This window comes from Suncus etruscus, chromosome 8 (assembly GCF_024139225.1).
Source record: "Suncus etruscus isolate mSunEtr1 chromosome 8, mSunEtr1.pri.cur, whole genome shotgun sequence".
Taxonomy (NCBI): domain Eukaryota; kingdom Metazoa; phylum Chordata; class Mammalia; order Eulipotyphla; family Soricidae; genus Suncus; species Suncus etruscus.
This window is the reverse complement of record NC_064855.1, coordinates 71,814,391-71,831,138: the sequence shown is the minus strand read 5'-3', so window position 1 is coordinate 71,831,138 and position 16,748 is coordinate 71,814,391.

The window sequence follows — 16,748 nt, the reverse complement described above, 5'->3', positions numbered from 1 at the left end:
CCCCACCACCCACCTCATCCTGCTCTCTGGATTCAGGATATAATTCATCAGCAAAGCTCCTAAGCATAAAAAGGACTTATGACATATGATGTCCATCCATATTTTCTCTTTATTTCTTCATTTAGCTTTGCATGTGCTCACTAGGGCATAGTATGGAATAAAAATAATCAAAGTAATTCTATACCTCACACAAACTACAATCCAGGCAAATACTGACTGTGCTAGTTTTTTTTATGCTTTGAATTGTTTGTCCTTCCTCTTAAAAATTCCTGTGAAGGAACTATAATTTCTATCCCTATTTTCTAAATAAAGCAAATTGATGCTGCAAGAGGAATATCATAAGTATATATTATTAGCCATTAAATTGTATGTATTTCTATAAAAACACCTTTCTAAAAAAGTTGAGGGAGTGCCCAGTAAGGCCTGGAAATGTTGTTCTGGAATAGAAGAACTCAAATTTTGGAATCAGACAAACCTGGACTAAATTTCAAACCTATTATATAACTACTGAAAAAAATGTATGGTTATTTTTATGTATTTGAGCTTCAAGATAATTGAGGCTGTGAGGAGTTTTTTGTTTGAATGACAATCTGAAAAAGGTGTGTAATAGGCTGAATATAAGGTAAACCCCTTACACAGGGTCTCTGTCATTTCTTTTCTCTGTCGCAGTCTCATTTTCATGTCCTATGAACTATAATGCTGCTTACTGAACTGCTGCGATAATCCAGGGTCGATTTATAATTATTTTATATCTCATTATTAAGATGCATAAATCAAAGTGATAGGGTAATATGCCTACCTTCCTCTCAATCCAGAAAGGGTGCTAAATAATAAGGCATGAATCACTGAAATGCCTAGAATGATGGATTCTCTATACATAAAATAAACCATTTAGAGGAAATCCTTAATTAGCCAGAATCCAACAGCAGAATTAGGCTGGTAGTTTCTTCTTTCCTGACCAAATGAATTATGAAGGAACAATTGGGGATGAATTGGGGGTCACACCCAGTTGTACTCAGGGCCTACTTCTAGCTCTGTGTTTAGGAATCACTCCTTGTGGTGCTTTGGAGAACAAACGTAGTGCTGAGTATCCAGGTTGGCTACATGCAAGACAAGGGCTGTGTCGATGGTACTAGCTCTATCTCTTCATTTTGCAGGCAAAATGAAAGCCCATATAGAATGAGCAACTCTGCAAAGCGATGGTTTTCCCATCCCCAGTTATAGGCATGCAAAAGCTGATTAAGCAACTGTAAGAGATTCTGTCAAGGAGATTAATGCATATGTCAAAGGCTTGATGAAACCAGTGATTTTCACACATTTTTGCAGCAAAACAGAAAGGAAGAATCAAAGGGGTTGTCAGAGAAGTTTGGTAGGGCTCTTGCCCTGCCATGGGCTACATGTGGCTGACCTGGGTTAAATCTTTGACACCACATCTGGTCCCTCAAGCTCCACCAGGAGTGATCCCTATGTGCAGAACCAGGAGTAAACCCTGAGCACAACTGGGTATGGTCCAAAAGCTTAATCACTAGAAGACAGTAATAGGCCATTTGGGTTAGATTTCAAGAATTCTCAAAAATCACATGACAGAACTAGGTAACCACAAAGAAAATCATACCTGAATCATGACACCTCATCAAGATCAGTGGTAATAGAATAGTTTTATTCCAAATGAGGGTCTTACATATGTGCATTTGATTAGTGAAGCCTCATCACATACAGAGCCCAGATACTAGGGAGTCTAGAGAAGTCAGAGCAACATTACAGCAATTAGGACATTTGCCTTGCATGCAGTTAACCTGAGATAGATTCCTAGCACTCCATATCATCCCCAGAACTCCTTTTGGATTGACTCTTGGACACAGTCAAAGGCAAGCCTTTTGACTTATAGTCAGATTTATCCCCTCCACAATAGAGGAAAGGAAATATGTCTGTAAAGTTTTTATCTGCTTTATGACAAGGAGGCATAATTTGAAGGGAGTTTGAGACAGACCAATACACAGCAACCTAAATTGAAACAAGACCAAAAATATAGAGAAGATATGGAAAAGACTGAAGAAATTACAATTTAAACTTCTATAAGCCACCTCTAAGAGTTACATTTGTCAGTTAGTGAAAGATTGGAATGAACACAAAACTATATTATGGATTGCATCCAGTTTGCCATATTGCATATGTTTGCTCAATTTTTGATCATAAGCTGTAAATATTTTATTCTAGGATGTGGGTTTATCATATCTCATCTGGTCCTTTTGTTTTGTCACTATGCAATCCTAAATTTAAAGAGCTGTCTAAAAGGAGGTAGCATGGTGAAGTGGAAATTATAAGATCTTTAGAGTTCAAAAACAAAAGCCTAAAAATTCTAGCACTCAACACTTCTATTAAAGAAAGTTTAATACTTAATGTATAGAAATTTTATTTCCTCATTAGAAAATGAAGAAGCTGTTACCAATTTCAAAGTCATTATACTGAGTAAGATCTGGAAAGTTGTATTCTATATCAGTTGGGGTACAGAAAAATTTGTCAACATATAGTTGATATGTTCTTATATCTTTGTGTTTTTATTAATTTATCAAAGAGTTCCCAACTAGGAATCAGAGGAAAAGTATAGAGGGTGGGGTTTTTTTTCTGTGCACAAAACTGACCAGACCTGAGTCAAATTCAATTACTAGCACCTCATAGGGTCCCCCAAGCCCCACGAGGAGTGATTCTGAGCACAATTAGGATTAAAACCTGAACTGCTGAGTGTGGTCAAAAACAACACCCCCCCCAATAAAAAGAATTCCCAACTAACATTTATACAAAAGTTCTGTGGATAAACCATTATGGTAAGTAGAATTGCTTCAAACTTATAGTTGAAAGCTCAACTGTTATCCCTGATGTCTGCAATAAGCACTCTAAAATAGTTTGATATCTGTATGTAGCTCACAAAAAGAATTCCAGTAACCTTTGCTAATTATTGATAAGATATGGCAAAGTGGTTCTCACTGAAATTTAGCCATAATTCCAACAAAAGATTGACCCTTGGGAAACAGGCATTGGAACAGAAGGAATTCAAGAACTTAAATTGGGGCATTTCACCTGTGAAAAATAGAAGGATGAAGAAGCAAGTTAGGGAAGGGAAACCTTCAACCAAGCCCTGAGAAAGAGAATGAAGCAGAATTGGGCAGGGAGAGTCTCAAACAATAAAGCAGCTCAGACATATATAACCTGACACTGTTGTGGCCCACAGACATTTTAGAACAAGGATTTCCTGGTAGCAGTGACTACATTAAGGAGAATTACTTCCACACAACACTTGGACCTAGGAACTGCCCACAAAGAGCTGACCACACTGTTCCAAACTGTGGAGGATGGTGGCCCAGTGCCTTGAATATTGCTAGTAAGATAATGGCTGTAATGTCAGCCAGTTAGCTAACCACAGCTCCTGGAGCTTATGAAAAAATTATTTCCTGAATGAAATTCATGTAGTTCATCACTATGACTGACACAATTTTAAAGTTCTAAAAATTAGTAATCTAAACACCATCCTCTACAAATACTGTAATAAACAGACATTGCAAAAATTGATGGGTAAGAGGCTTGATAGTACATATACCAAGTAGGGTCTGCATGAGGTTAATCCCCAATCCAGGTTCAAACCCCAATAGTCCATATAGTTCCCCAAGTCTACCAGGAGTAGCACCTGGTCATAGAATCTTGAATAATACCTGAGCACAACCAGATATGGCCCAAATATCTCATACCCCCATAAAAAGAATTGAAGGTTTGTTAAAATTAGAAGTTGTTCATTCTTTTATTCAAAAAATACTAAAATAACTTTTTACTCTGTACCAGGTTCTAATCTGAATGCAGGAGCTGAGAAAGAGATTAAGAATGAGATACTTGCTCTCCTGAAGTTTATAATTTCGAAAGCACAAGCAAAAACAACAATTCCTCATGCTACCAATAATAGTAGATAAATTTAAATTATGGATGGTAGGAGGGAGGAAGAAGATAGTACAGCAATTAGAGAGCATACTTGGTATGTAAGCATTTCAGATTCCATTCCCAGAATGATATGGTCCCTGGACACAGTTGGGTAAATCCCTAGAAGTCCCTAAAAGTCACTGGGGACCTCCAAACTTACTAAACACTTGGGAAATCCCACAAATAAATAAATAAATAAATACATAAGCAAATAGGATAGTGGAGAACCCCCAGAAAAGAAGCAATATGTGAATAATAAAAGGAAACAACTGTGCAAAATTCTTGGTGAAACTTATTCCAACAGAGTTAGTAATGGGTGAAGCAAGAATAAATTTTGCAATTACAACATTATTTTAGGTGAGGATTATATTGAAAATGTCAAAGATAATAGTAATAACAACAATTACCACAAGTAGGACCTACAGACTTTGGTGCACAATATCTTCTAAGGACTCTGTATTGCCAAGCAAGACTCATTATAGAAAAATATGGTCAGATCTCATGCCACAGAGAATGGCACACATCATAAAGAACAAGAACAATCAATGCTGGTGGGGATGTGGAGAGAAAGGAACTCTCATTAACTGCTGGTGTGAATGCTGTCTAGTCAGACCATTATGGAAAAAAATATGGAGATTCCTCAAAAAACTGGACATTGAGCAGGATCCCATCTGATCTAGCTATACCATTACTAGGGATATACCCTAGGAACACAAAAATACAATACAAAATCCCTTCCTCACACATATATTCATTACAGTGCTAGTTACAATATCCAGAATATGGAAACAACCCAGATGCCCTTCAACAGATAAATGGCTAAAGAAACTGTAGTAATATACAAAATATGCAGCCATCAGGAGAGATGAAATCATGAAATCTTCTTATACATGATGTACATGGAATCTATTATGCTGAGTGAAATAAGTCAGAGAGAGAGACACACACAGAATAGTCTCACTCATCTATGGGTTTTAAGAAAAATAAAAGACATTGAAATAATTCCCAGAGATGAGGGCCAGAAGGACTGGCTCAAGATATATACACAATAGAATATTATGCAACCATCAGGAGAGATGAAGTTATGAAATTTTCCTATACATGAATGGTCATGGAAACTATACATGAATGGTCATGGAAACTATTACACTAAGTGAAATAAGTCAGAGGGAGAGAACTAGACACAGAATTGTCTCACTCATCTTTGCGTTTTAAGGAAAGTAAAAGACATTATTGTAATAATGCCAAGAGACAATAAAGATGAGGGTTGGAAAGACCGGTTCACAAAGCTTACCACAAAGAGTTGTGAGTGTAGTTAGAGAAATAACTACACTGACAACTATCTTGACAATGGCAATGAGTGAGAGAAGTAGAATGTCTGTCTCGAATATAGGTGGGGGTGGGAAGAGAAGGATGGGGGACATTGTTGATGGGAATGTTGCACTAGTGAAGGGAGGTGTTCTTTTTATGACTGAAACCCAACTACAATCATGTTTGTAATCATGGTGCTTAAATAAATATATTATTAAAAATATGATCAGAACAAAGCTGAACTCACAGAAAGAGGAAGAGATGCTGTGTTTAGTATCTGTTATATGCTAATATTCCCAGACTATGTATCCTTCGATCAATATTTACAGATACCCCTCACTATTTATAAATCTAATTATACCAATTTACTTTCACAAAAATCTTATATTAGTACTTCTTTTCCCTGAAATGACTAAAAGAAATTCGAATACTCTTTTTCTGTAACAAAAAGAATAAAATGAGGAAGAGACGGCATTTAGTGTTTTCACATCAGCTATTCTAGAAGCAAATGCTTTCCAAGCAGAGAGAGTAGCACTGCCAACCTCCTGCCCATGAAACAACTTTACCTAGGCATGTACCATAGCATTTCTGCTATAACTATAAGCTAAAATTATTTCTGGGTTTATGTCATTTTGGCGTGATTTATGTTTTTAAATTTAAATCTGGGAAGTCAAAATTTTTTCCAGATAAACTACTTCTTTACTTAAAATTGTTTCCACCTAGGAAAGGCTTCATAGGACTATTCTAGCTACTAGTAGCAGAATGGACAAGATATCATGACACATATACTTAAGCAATACAAGGAAGTTCACTATAGGTCCAGAAAGAGAGAAATGTTCTCCAAAATAGAATGAAGCATTTGTAGCCAAATGGCAACTCAACTCTCAGATACTATAGAAAATATTCCATACCTACATTTGACTGACTCAGTAATCCCAGTAGAGAATGGTAGAGGGCATTTTGCAGGTGCAATGCCCAAGCAAAGATGAAAATAGCAAATATAAAGGACTCATTATGTTCCTGAATCCAAACTGGCAAGAGAACTGAAATTACAAAACTGACACCGAGTCAGTGTCACCAAGAAAATGGTTTTTATCATAGTCATGGGGGCAAGGGAAGTGCAGTAACAGGTTCAATGGAGAAAAATCAAGAATTATATTTTAGAAATATAGTAAATCTGGAACCATATGGTAGATCAAGAACTTGAGTGATAAAAATGTGGGGAGGGGCTGGAGCGTGGTGCAAGCAGTAGGGCATTTGCCTTGCTCGCGCTAACCTAGGATGTACCGCGGTTCAATCCCCTGGCATCCCATATGGTCCCCCAAGCAGAAGCAACTTCTGAGTGCATAGCTAGGAGTAACTACTGTGCATCACTGGGTGTGGCTAAAAAACAAAATCAAAAACAAAAAAAAGATGAGGATAGAAAGTGGAAAAGACATAAAAACTTACTTTGAACCTTTATCTTTGGGGGAGGATTCAGCCATACCTAGCAGTGCTTAGGGATTACTCTCTGCATTCAGGGGTCACTCCTAAAAATATTCAAAGGGCCATATGAGGTGCTGAGGATCAAACCTGAGTCAGCTGATTGCAAGGCAAGCATCTTAACCACTATACTATCTCTCCAGCCTTTAAATTTCTTTGTTATTCTTCCCTCATTACCCATCCCCTTTTATTTCCTTCAACCATGTTTAGAAGTATATTTGGACCAAGGGGGTGAAACTAAGGATCAAGATATTATGCAACTCTAGACTGAACTCTAGCACAGCAGCCCAAACAACTTCTAAAGTCTCCTACAGATTCCTACAAACACTGGCACTAACAGGAGGTAGGTTTAATATTTCTTTGAATATTTGGAGCTGCTGATTCCTCCCACAGGTTTCAGAAGTTCCCACTCTATAGATTCAGACTGAGTATAAGTCAGTCTTTGGGGTGCCACCCTCTGCCTGCCACCAATTGCAAATCACTTCTTTTGTGAAATCAGAAAGGTGCAGTGAGTAGGAGACTCAAACTTCAGTCACAGCATTTTTTTCTCACTTCAAGTTATAGCAAGCCCAGGTCACCTACATCACCTCCCACTGTTCTCATGTGTAATCAAGCAGCGTGCTAGATGACTGTCTACCTAACCTCTGAGACGATGGCACAGAGACACAGACACACAAATCCCACTGTCAGGTAAGCCTGAATTGATCATCTGGAACACAAAAATCCGCCTCTGAACTGCTTCAGATTCGCACCCTTCTGACAAAAGTAAAAAACATGTTTTTCTAGTTACTTGGCAGGAAAGGGAGATTTGACAGTTGAAGTATAATGCTCTTCCGCCTTCTCTTTATGCTCATTTTCATTATGTGAGTCAGTATGAATGCCAATTCATAACAATGTATTGATGATGGAATACTGATACTTTTATAAAAATACTTATATAAAAATGAGCACATAAAATGCTCATTATCACTTATCCTTAAAACAATCCAAATAAAGATGGCAATGAGTTATCATCTTACACCACTGAGAAGCATGAGAACAATACTGAGAACAATCTGTGTTGACGGGGATATGGTAAAATAGGAACTCTCGTCCACTGCTGGAGACAGCCCCTATCAAAAACAGTACTGAGGGTTGTCAGGAAATTCAGAATCAAGCTTCCATATAACCCAACAATTTCATGTGTAGGTATCTATCTGCAGGACAGAAAAACTTTCCTTCAAAAGGATATGTGCACACCACTATTCATTGTATCACTAAGACTTTGAATTAATCTAGATATCCAAAAACAGATCAGTGAATCACAAAGTTGTGTTCCATATAAACAATGAATATAGCATAGCATAGCAGTAATGAATTATGTAATTATATAATTTGCTATAGCCTGGATGGAACTGGAATATATGTTAAAGAAGTAAGCCAGAGGTAGAAGGATAAATACAGGCTGGTATCATTTATATATAGTATTTAAAATAATTGCATAGTGGAATGTAATTGTTTAAATGGGGGGCTTGTTTTTAACACTAATGGCCACTGTGTATAGTGAGGAGAAGAAAGAAATAGAGTGTAGGAGGAAAAAGATGATATGAAATAACAGGGCAAGGGTCAAAGGAATCAGGTACTTTGGTGGTGTTAAGGAAGGATAGAACTAAATTTTCAAACCATAAAAGTCAACAAAACTGAAAATCATAAAACCCAAATTTTAACAAACAAACATAAAAGGTGCCTGTTATGAAGGCAGGTTGCATGTTGGGGGTGGAAATGGGGGCATATGGAATGCACTCTGGGAACACTGATAAAGAAGAATTGGCACTGGTGGTGGAATTGGTGCTGAAACATCACATGTCTAAAATTCAGTTATAAATATCTTTGTAAATTACAATGCTTTAAATACTTTTTAAAAATAAAATAAAGGGCCGGAGTGATGTAGCAAGCAGTAGGGCATCTGCCTTTCACGCAATAACTTAGAACAGACTGCGGTTCAATCCCCTGGCGACCCATATGGTCCCAGAAGCCAGGAGCGATTTCTGAGTGCACAGATAGGAGTAACTTCTGAGCGTCACCAGGTGTGGCCCAAAAATAAATAAATAAATAAATAAATAAGAAACATTTCAGAGTGAATCATAAAGATATTCCCATAAAGATATTGGAAGGAAAAGATATACTTACTGCAATCTTTGTTGTTGTTGTTGTTGTTGTTTAATATCTTTAAGCACCATGGTTATAAACATGTTTGTAGTTGGATTTCAGTCATAAAAAGTATACCTTCCTTTCACCAATGAAACCTTTTTACCACCAATGCCCCCATCTCATTCCTCCCCCACTCCATGCATGTCTTTAAGCCAGGCATTTTATTTCTATTACTTACTACCATTGTCATGATAGTTGTTGGTGTGGTTATTTCTCTAATTGCACTAACCAATCTGAGTGGTAAGCTTCATATAGTAAGCTGGTCCTTTTAAACCTCTTCTCTATTGTCTCTGGGTATTATTACCATACTATCTTTTATTTTTCTTAAATCCCACAGATAAGTGAGACTTTTGTTCCTTTCTCTCTTCCTCTGACTCATTTAACTCAGCATAATAGTTTCCATGTCCATCCATGTATATGAAAATTTCATGACTTCATTTTTCCTGATGGCTGCATTATTCCATTGTGTAGATGTTCCACAGTATCTTTAACCACTAGTCTGTTGTCAGGCATCTGGGTTGTTTCCAGATTCTGGCAATTTTAAATAGAGCTACAATGAACATATGCATGCAGAGGGCATTTTTGTAACATGTTTTTGTTTTCATAGGGTATCACAATGAGTGGTACATAAGGGAACTCAATTTCCAGGTTTTTGAAGAATCTCCATATTGATTTCCAAAAATGCTTAATTAGATGGCATTCTCACCAGCGGTGAATGAGAGTTCCTTTCTTCCACATCTCTGCCAGCACTAATTGTTCTTGTTCTTTGTGATGCGTGCCAGTGTCTGTGATGTGAAATAGTAGGTACCTCATTGTTGTTTTGATTTGCATCTCCCTGATGATTAGTGAGGATTTTGATCAGCAACTTGAAATACATAAGGCCTGCTAACATGAGCATTGCAGAAACCTATCTTCATGCTTAGCCATGGTTTACTTTATGTTATTTATATAACCAAATCCATCCAACTGATGTCCAGGCCTTTTCTTTCAACAGAAATATTTCAGGTTTCATTGCCATATTTTCCCAGAAGATGTGAGTTTCTTAAACTTCCACGTGCTCAGGTATTTCATCACAAAGGATTATTAATTCTGAGACTTTTACAAGTTGGAACCTCAATGAAATCTTCCCATTTGTCACCTCTTTAACCCAGCACAGATTTGACGCCTCTCAGATTAATTTTAGTGATGAATCCTATTTCAAAGAACATTTATCCAAAGTTGAACCCATGCACCTGCTAATGTATTTCAGTACTTTACTAATAGCTTTAGAGAGCTTTTTAATTTATATTTCACTGTATATTAAAATATCCTTCTTCAGTTCACCTGCCTCTCCATGAGAACATTTTTCACATTTCAGATTAGGACATCAAACACTAGAACTAAATGGATGAGATCATTTTAAATATTATGCAGATACCCACGCAGGTCGGATATTTTAATATTTTCTCATCTCTAATTTATTTCTGTACTTGTTGGATGTGGCTTCTCATATGTCCTTTTAAGTATCTTCTCAATTTTAATGACATTTTAGAAAATTATTTGAGTATGCTCGGTTGTAGAAGTTTCTATGTGATGGGAAAAGAACTTGGGGGTAATGAAGTAGAAACTATTCTGGTTCTGAGTTTTCAATATAGTATGAATACAACAGTGCTGCTATCAGTGCATTCGCTGACCTTGAGTATATCATTCAATTTCTATAGAGTAACAGTTAGTTGATGCTCATGTCAGCGCCCAACTTTCCTGTGGAAAATCTCAGAGTCACATTAAACTATTAGTCCAATTAGTCAAGAATAGCCAGGAGATACCCTTAGGCCTTTTGAAAACCACTTGGGAAGCCCAAAAATAAATAAATGAATTCATGACCTTCTAAATCCTCCCATTTCTTCCTTTAAATTGTATTACTTTTGGAAGTCAGAGTGATAGCACAGTGGGTGTTTGCCTTGCACGTGGCCGATCTGGATTTAATCCCCAGCATCCCATATGGTCCCCCAAGCCTACCATGAGTGATTTATGAGTGCAGAGCCAGGAATAATCTCTGAGAGTCACCAGAATGGTCCAAAAACCACGCACACAAAAAAATTATTTTTGTAAAACATTGCAGTTTATATTGTTGCTCATAATACAGTTGTTTTTGGCATTCTATATTACAACACCATCAGTGTAACAAACATTCCCTCCCTTTCAACATTGTCGCCAGTTTCCCACCTACTCCCAAGCCTGCTCTTTTATCAAGTACAAAGTCATTTACTTTATGTTGCTTGTTATAACTGGTAACAGCATTATAAAAAAAATCAGTAAAATAAAACCTGTGAATTGTTGTATCTCACACTGGAATCATTGAAGCATTGTCTGAAGGTTTACTAAGCTGTTTGTTGTTAGTTGATCATTTTGTGTTATTGGTTTCATTTGTTGATCTTAGAAATATTGTATTTTATTTAATAATTTTAATTGTGGCCAAAAGTGAATAGCAAGTCTTTCACAGTAATATTTGAGGTACATAGTGACAATTATCAGGGCCATTCCTACCACCAGGGCTGTCCTCCCTCCATCCCCCTTCCCAGCATGCATCCCATATCTCCCTCCTTTGGGTTTGGTGTTTAAGTCTGATCATTTTTTAATTCACTCAATGTTCATATGGCTGTTTGGTCCTGGTACTCTTCGTTTATATTTTCCCCCTCAATTCATGAGGTAGAATGAGATGATTCAAGTTGTGTGGTTCTGCTCGGAGAAGACAGAAAGAAATAGAGAAGAGAAGAGAAGAGAAGAGAAGAGAAGAGAAGAGAAGAGAAGAGAAGAGAAGAGAAGAGAAGAGAAGAGAAGAGAAGAGAAGAGAAGAGAAGAGAAGAGAAGAGAAGAGGAGAAAGAAAGAGAGAAAGAAAGAAATGAAAGAGAAAGAAAGAGAAAGAAAGAAAGAAAGAAAGAAAGAAAGAAAGAAAGAAAGAAAGAAAGAAAGAAAGAAAGAAAGAAAGAAAGAAAGAAAGAAAGAAAGAAAGAAAGAAAGAAAGAAAGAAAGAAAGAAAGGAAGGAAGGAAGGAAGGAAGGAAGGAAGGAAGGAAGGAAGGAAGGAAGGAAGGGAAGGAAGGAAGGAAGGAAAGAAAGAAAGAAAGAAAGAAAGAAAGAAAGAAAGAAAGAAAGAAAGAAAGAAAGAAAGAAAGAAAGAAAGAAAGAAAGAGAGAGAGAGATAGAGAGAGAGAAAAAGAAAGAAAGAAAGAAAGAAAGAAAGAAAGAAAGAAAGAAAGAAAGAAAGAAAGAAAGAAAGAAAGAAAGAAAGAAAGAAAGAAAGAAAGAAAGAAAGAAAGAAAGAAAGAAAGAAAGAAAGAATGAAAGAAAGAAAGAAAGAAAGAAAGAAAGAAAGAAAGAAAGAAAGAAAGAAAGAAAGAAAGAAAAAGAAAGAAAAATGTAACATAAAAAACAACAAACAACAGTAAAAAGTAAGAATAGCTACCAAAAAGTAAAAAAATAAAAAGCACCCAGCAACAAAAGAGACCCAAATCACCAAATAATAACCATAAGAGAGAAAAAGAAAGGAAAAAAGAAAAAAGAGGAAAAAAGAGAAAAAGGAAAAAAGGAAAAAAAAAACGAAGAAGTGTTGGTTTGGCAAAGTTTTGTGCTACCCCCTTCTTTCCTTTTTTTTTTTTTTCATAAGCACAGTAATATTGGGGAAGTAAGAAAGGGAATTCTCTTGGCCTAAGTGATTCAGGTTTTCTCCACCCTTAAAACATATTGCAATGGGAACTACTACTGGCTCCATACATGCTCATTACCAAACCCCAAGGTGTTTATATGGTACCAGGAAAATTTCTGCTCAGTTGTGGATGATAAAATCAGGTCTCTGTAGCTAGAGATCTTGGTATTTGCACAGATCATAGGACAAAGTCTAGAATAGAGTCTTTATTGTTCTAGAAATTATATTCCATTATTGTTATTGTAATCAGTCTCCTGTAATAAGTGGTCTTGGTTCTTGCTCAGATCCTAGGCCAAAGTCTAGGATAGAGTCTTGGTTCCAGAACTTCTGCTCAGTCTCAGCTGTCAAAGTCAGACCTCTGTTTTGACATCTAATTTTGTGCATTTCTACTGGGGTACTGTAGTATTGAAAAATTTGGAGATGTCATGTGGCCATATATGCAACTGTAAGCTCCAGGAATTTCAGTATCTCTGAAGCTGTGACAATGAGCTGACATGGCAGAGACTCTAGGCATGGCTGTAGCTGTTGGGGCTTCAGAAGTACAGAGGGGTGAGTCGGAGCAATAGCACAGCAGGTAGGGTGGTGTTTGCCTTGCTACCTGGGTGAGGATTCAGCCTGGGTGTGAAATCTATCATTCTCCCTTCTCCTTCTGGGACCAAACTTGTTTTCTATCTTAGCTTTAGTATTGAAAACTACTCCAGATCCTAGAAAAGAACTGCACTCACTATTTGATGCTGTTAGTGACTTTACTATGGAATATTTTTTCCTGGATTTCCAATAATAGCAGCAAGTAATTCAACTTTCCACACGCTGGCAATTTCCCTTCTAATGTGACAAGCTACAGGACAAGATTCTGGGAGCTGAGGCTCAAGCAATGCAGTGGGTCTTTTTCTGGTGCCTCTCCCTGCCATACTGAATTTATTAGAGTTCTGGTGTTCATAGTAAAATCAACAAACCTAGTTTCTGGCAGCTTAGGGTCCTCTTGTCCTTAGCAGAGAAACATATGGGGTTCTAGAGAACTGAATGGCCCTGTGGTCCTGGTCTTCCCCTCAGTTGAAGTATTCTTCATGTTCTGTTGACTCTGAAGTTCTTTTTAATAGATGGCACTCTGACCTCCCTCTCCCCATTCCCAAACATAATGAACTTTGGGATACCAGCCTTCCAAAAATGCAGATACTAAAATCCAAGTAATAGTATTGTGGATAGGATGCTTGCCTTACATGCAGCTGACCTGGATTAATACCTATTACCCCATATGTACACCCGAGAACCACCAGGAGTGATCTCTGAGTTCAAAGCCAAGAATAAGCCCTGTGTGCCACCAGGTATGGCCATTAAACAAACAATAACAACAACAACAAAAAACAAGACATTCTTAAAATTTAGGTACTTAGAATGAGCAGAAACTCTCCATTGAGAGATGGAACTTAGGCTGTATGAGCTAAATAGTTTACAGTTTTGCTTTTAAGACTTTTTCTTGATATAGTTTATTCTTATTGTATTTTTTGTTTGGGGGGCCTTCATGGGGTTTAGGCACACCAGCAGTACTTGGAGGACTACTCCTGGTTCTCTGCTCAAGAGTGATCCTTAATGATACACATGTTATATCAATCAGGGATTGAGCCAAGCTCAGTTGCATGCAAGGCAAGTGTCTTAGCCCCTGTTTTATCTCTCCAGCCCCATTCCTCACATTTTACCGGGATATTTTTATTATATTGATATATACATAGGCATTCTGAGTTGTTTTAATTTTACAAAATAAAGGGAGAGCACAAAGTACATTAGTAATGATGTCCTTATAATAAAGCAAGAAATAAAATCAGAGATACTAGGGTTGTATATGCTTACCCTTTGACTCAGAGGGATAAATCTGATCCCTAAAGTGTATGACTTTAGGAAATAAGTTAGAGTTCCGGGGAATCTGTAAGATTCTGATCTTGACAAATACAGTATCACTGATTTCTCTCTCCATCTCTTTCTCTCTCTCTCTCTCTCTCTCTCTCTCTCTCTCTCTCTCTCTCTCACACACACACACACACACACACACACACACACACACACTCTCACACATTTTATGGAAGAAAATAAAAAAGAAAACTGGATCAATCCCTATAGCCACTTTTGAGTCACATGTCACAGAAAGTTGATACCCTAAATGTGTCCATCAGCCCAGGAACTTAAAGTAAGTCAGATGGTGGTCTGGTTAAGGATAGAGTAAGAAGCTGTAGCTTCAAGAATCCTAGATGAAATCACTAACAGTAGAATGTGAGAAACTGAACCTAAGTCCAGGTAGAAGATGCTTTGAATTAGGAGTGTCTCACAAACACCCAACAAACCTTAGAGCAAATATAAGCACATGTAAAGATACCTGCATTAAGATAATAAATGTTGACATGTAATTATTGTAATTACTAGCATACAAGTACTTGCCCCAGGATGGCACATCTCCCTCCACAGTGAGTCTCTAGTCTCTTACCAATTGCACTGTCTTGAATACCAGGACTCGAAAGCTAACATGCTACTGGGAATTTTTTTTCCCATGGCCAATGTGTTCCGACACATTTTTTTAATTTAAGTAGAGCAATTATTGAGAATAAATGAAGAAAGGAAAGAAAAAGAAAACCACTTCTAAAACCCTGACCATGATTTAGAAGATTACTTAGTTATCAGCTGGTAGATGGGTTGGGTTGAGGGATACAGTTTCTCAGTTTTGAAGGAGACAGATTTCACAGAGTGAATTTGGGTAAGAGTGGGATCAGCAGGCTTCGTCAGGAAGAACACAACAGTCCCAAAGTCATAAAAACTGATAATAAAATGTGATTTCTTAATTTTATTTTAATATGAAAACTTTATAAATATCAAAAGTGGTTTTTATAAGATTTTTTTTATTTTAGGCACCACAATTTACAGTGTTGTGACCTATAGGGTTTCACGGTTACTTTGAAACTAAAAATCAATCTAAAAATGTTCATGGATTTCAAACCTAGGTTTTTAAATTTCTTTCAGTTAGGAAGAAATGTTAACATTTTTAAACAAGTCACTTAATTTCTATGAACTTTTCTTTGTTTATGCAAAACAGGAAAGGACAGAACTGCCTATTAGTTGAATCAAATTATCTTTCTAGTAGTAAAATCCCAAGCCTAAGCCAAGTACCCAGTTTCCACTCTTCTTCCACCACCTTACCAGTCCCACCACCACATAAATATAATTCAATTTATCTTTCTTCCTTTCAATATTTTAAATTTCCTCAAGCAATTTATCTCACTAAATGGAAAATAGTTTTTCTACAACAGGAGGGGGTATTTATTTTTACTAAGACACATTCTTTTCATCAGTATAAGCATATACTTTGTTTCCATTTAAATGATAATGGACAATTTTGAGTTATCATTTTGCATCCATTCCTCTTCCTCAAAAGTCACCAACTGTTTCATTACCCCTGCAGACTTCCTTCAAGAAGAATACAAGGAGTGTGATAAGATAAAATGTTTTCTTTCTCAATTCTTTTATAACTTGAAAGGAAATAAATTGTACTAAGAAATCCTTTCACTTATGGCAGTTTTTGTTTTAAGCATCTTACAACAGAAAATATTAAAACATTCAAGACAAAGGAAAATGCAGTCTGTTCCATAACAATGTGATCTAGTAGGCAACACATTAAAGCAGTATAATTGTGTTTTCGATTCATAGCTTGGGGAGTCATAAAAGAAGGTCATAACGAGAGCCAATGTTCAGATTAATCAACTGTTCTGACTGACTGGTACCCATGTCATTCAGTTACTAGTAAATATCTGACCACTACTTATCAGAATAAGCAATATGGGGCTGGAGTGATAGCATAGCGGTAGGTAGGGCATTTGCCTTGCACACGGCTATCCAGGACAGACCTGGGCTTGACCTCAGCATCCCATATGGTCCCCTGAGCCAGGAGCTATTTCTCAGGAGTAACCCCTGAGCATCACCGGGTGTGGCCCACAAACCAAAAAAGAAAGAAAGAGAATGACACAGTGAGTAAAGGAAATGAAGACAAGGAGAAACTCAGGAATACATGAGGGGAATTACTGCTGGCATATTCTCTATTTTACACTTAACAACATATACAGACTTCTTGAAT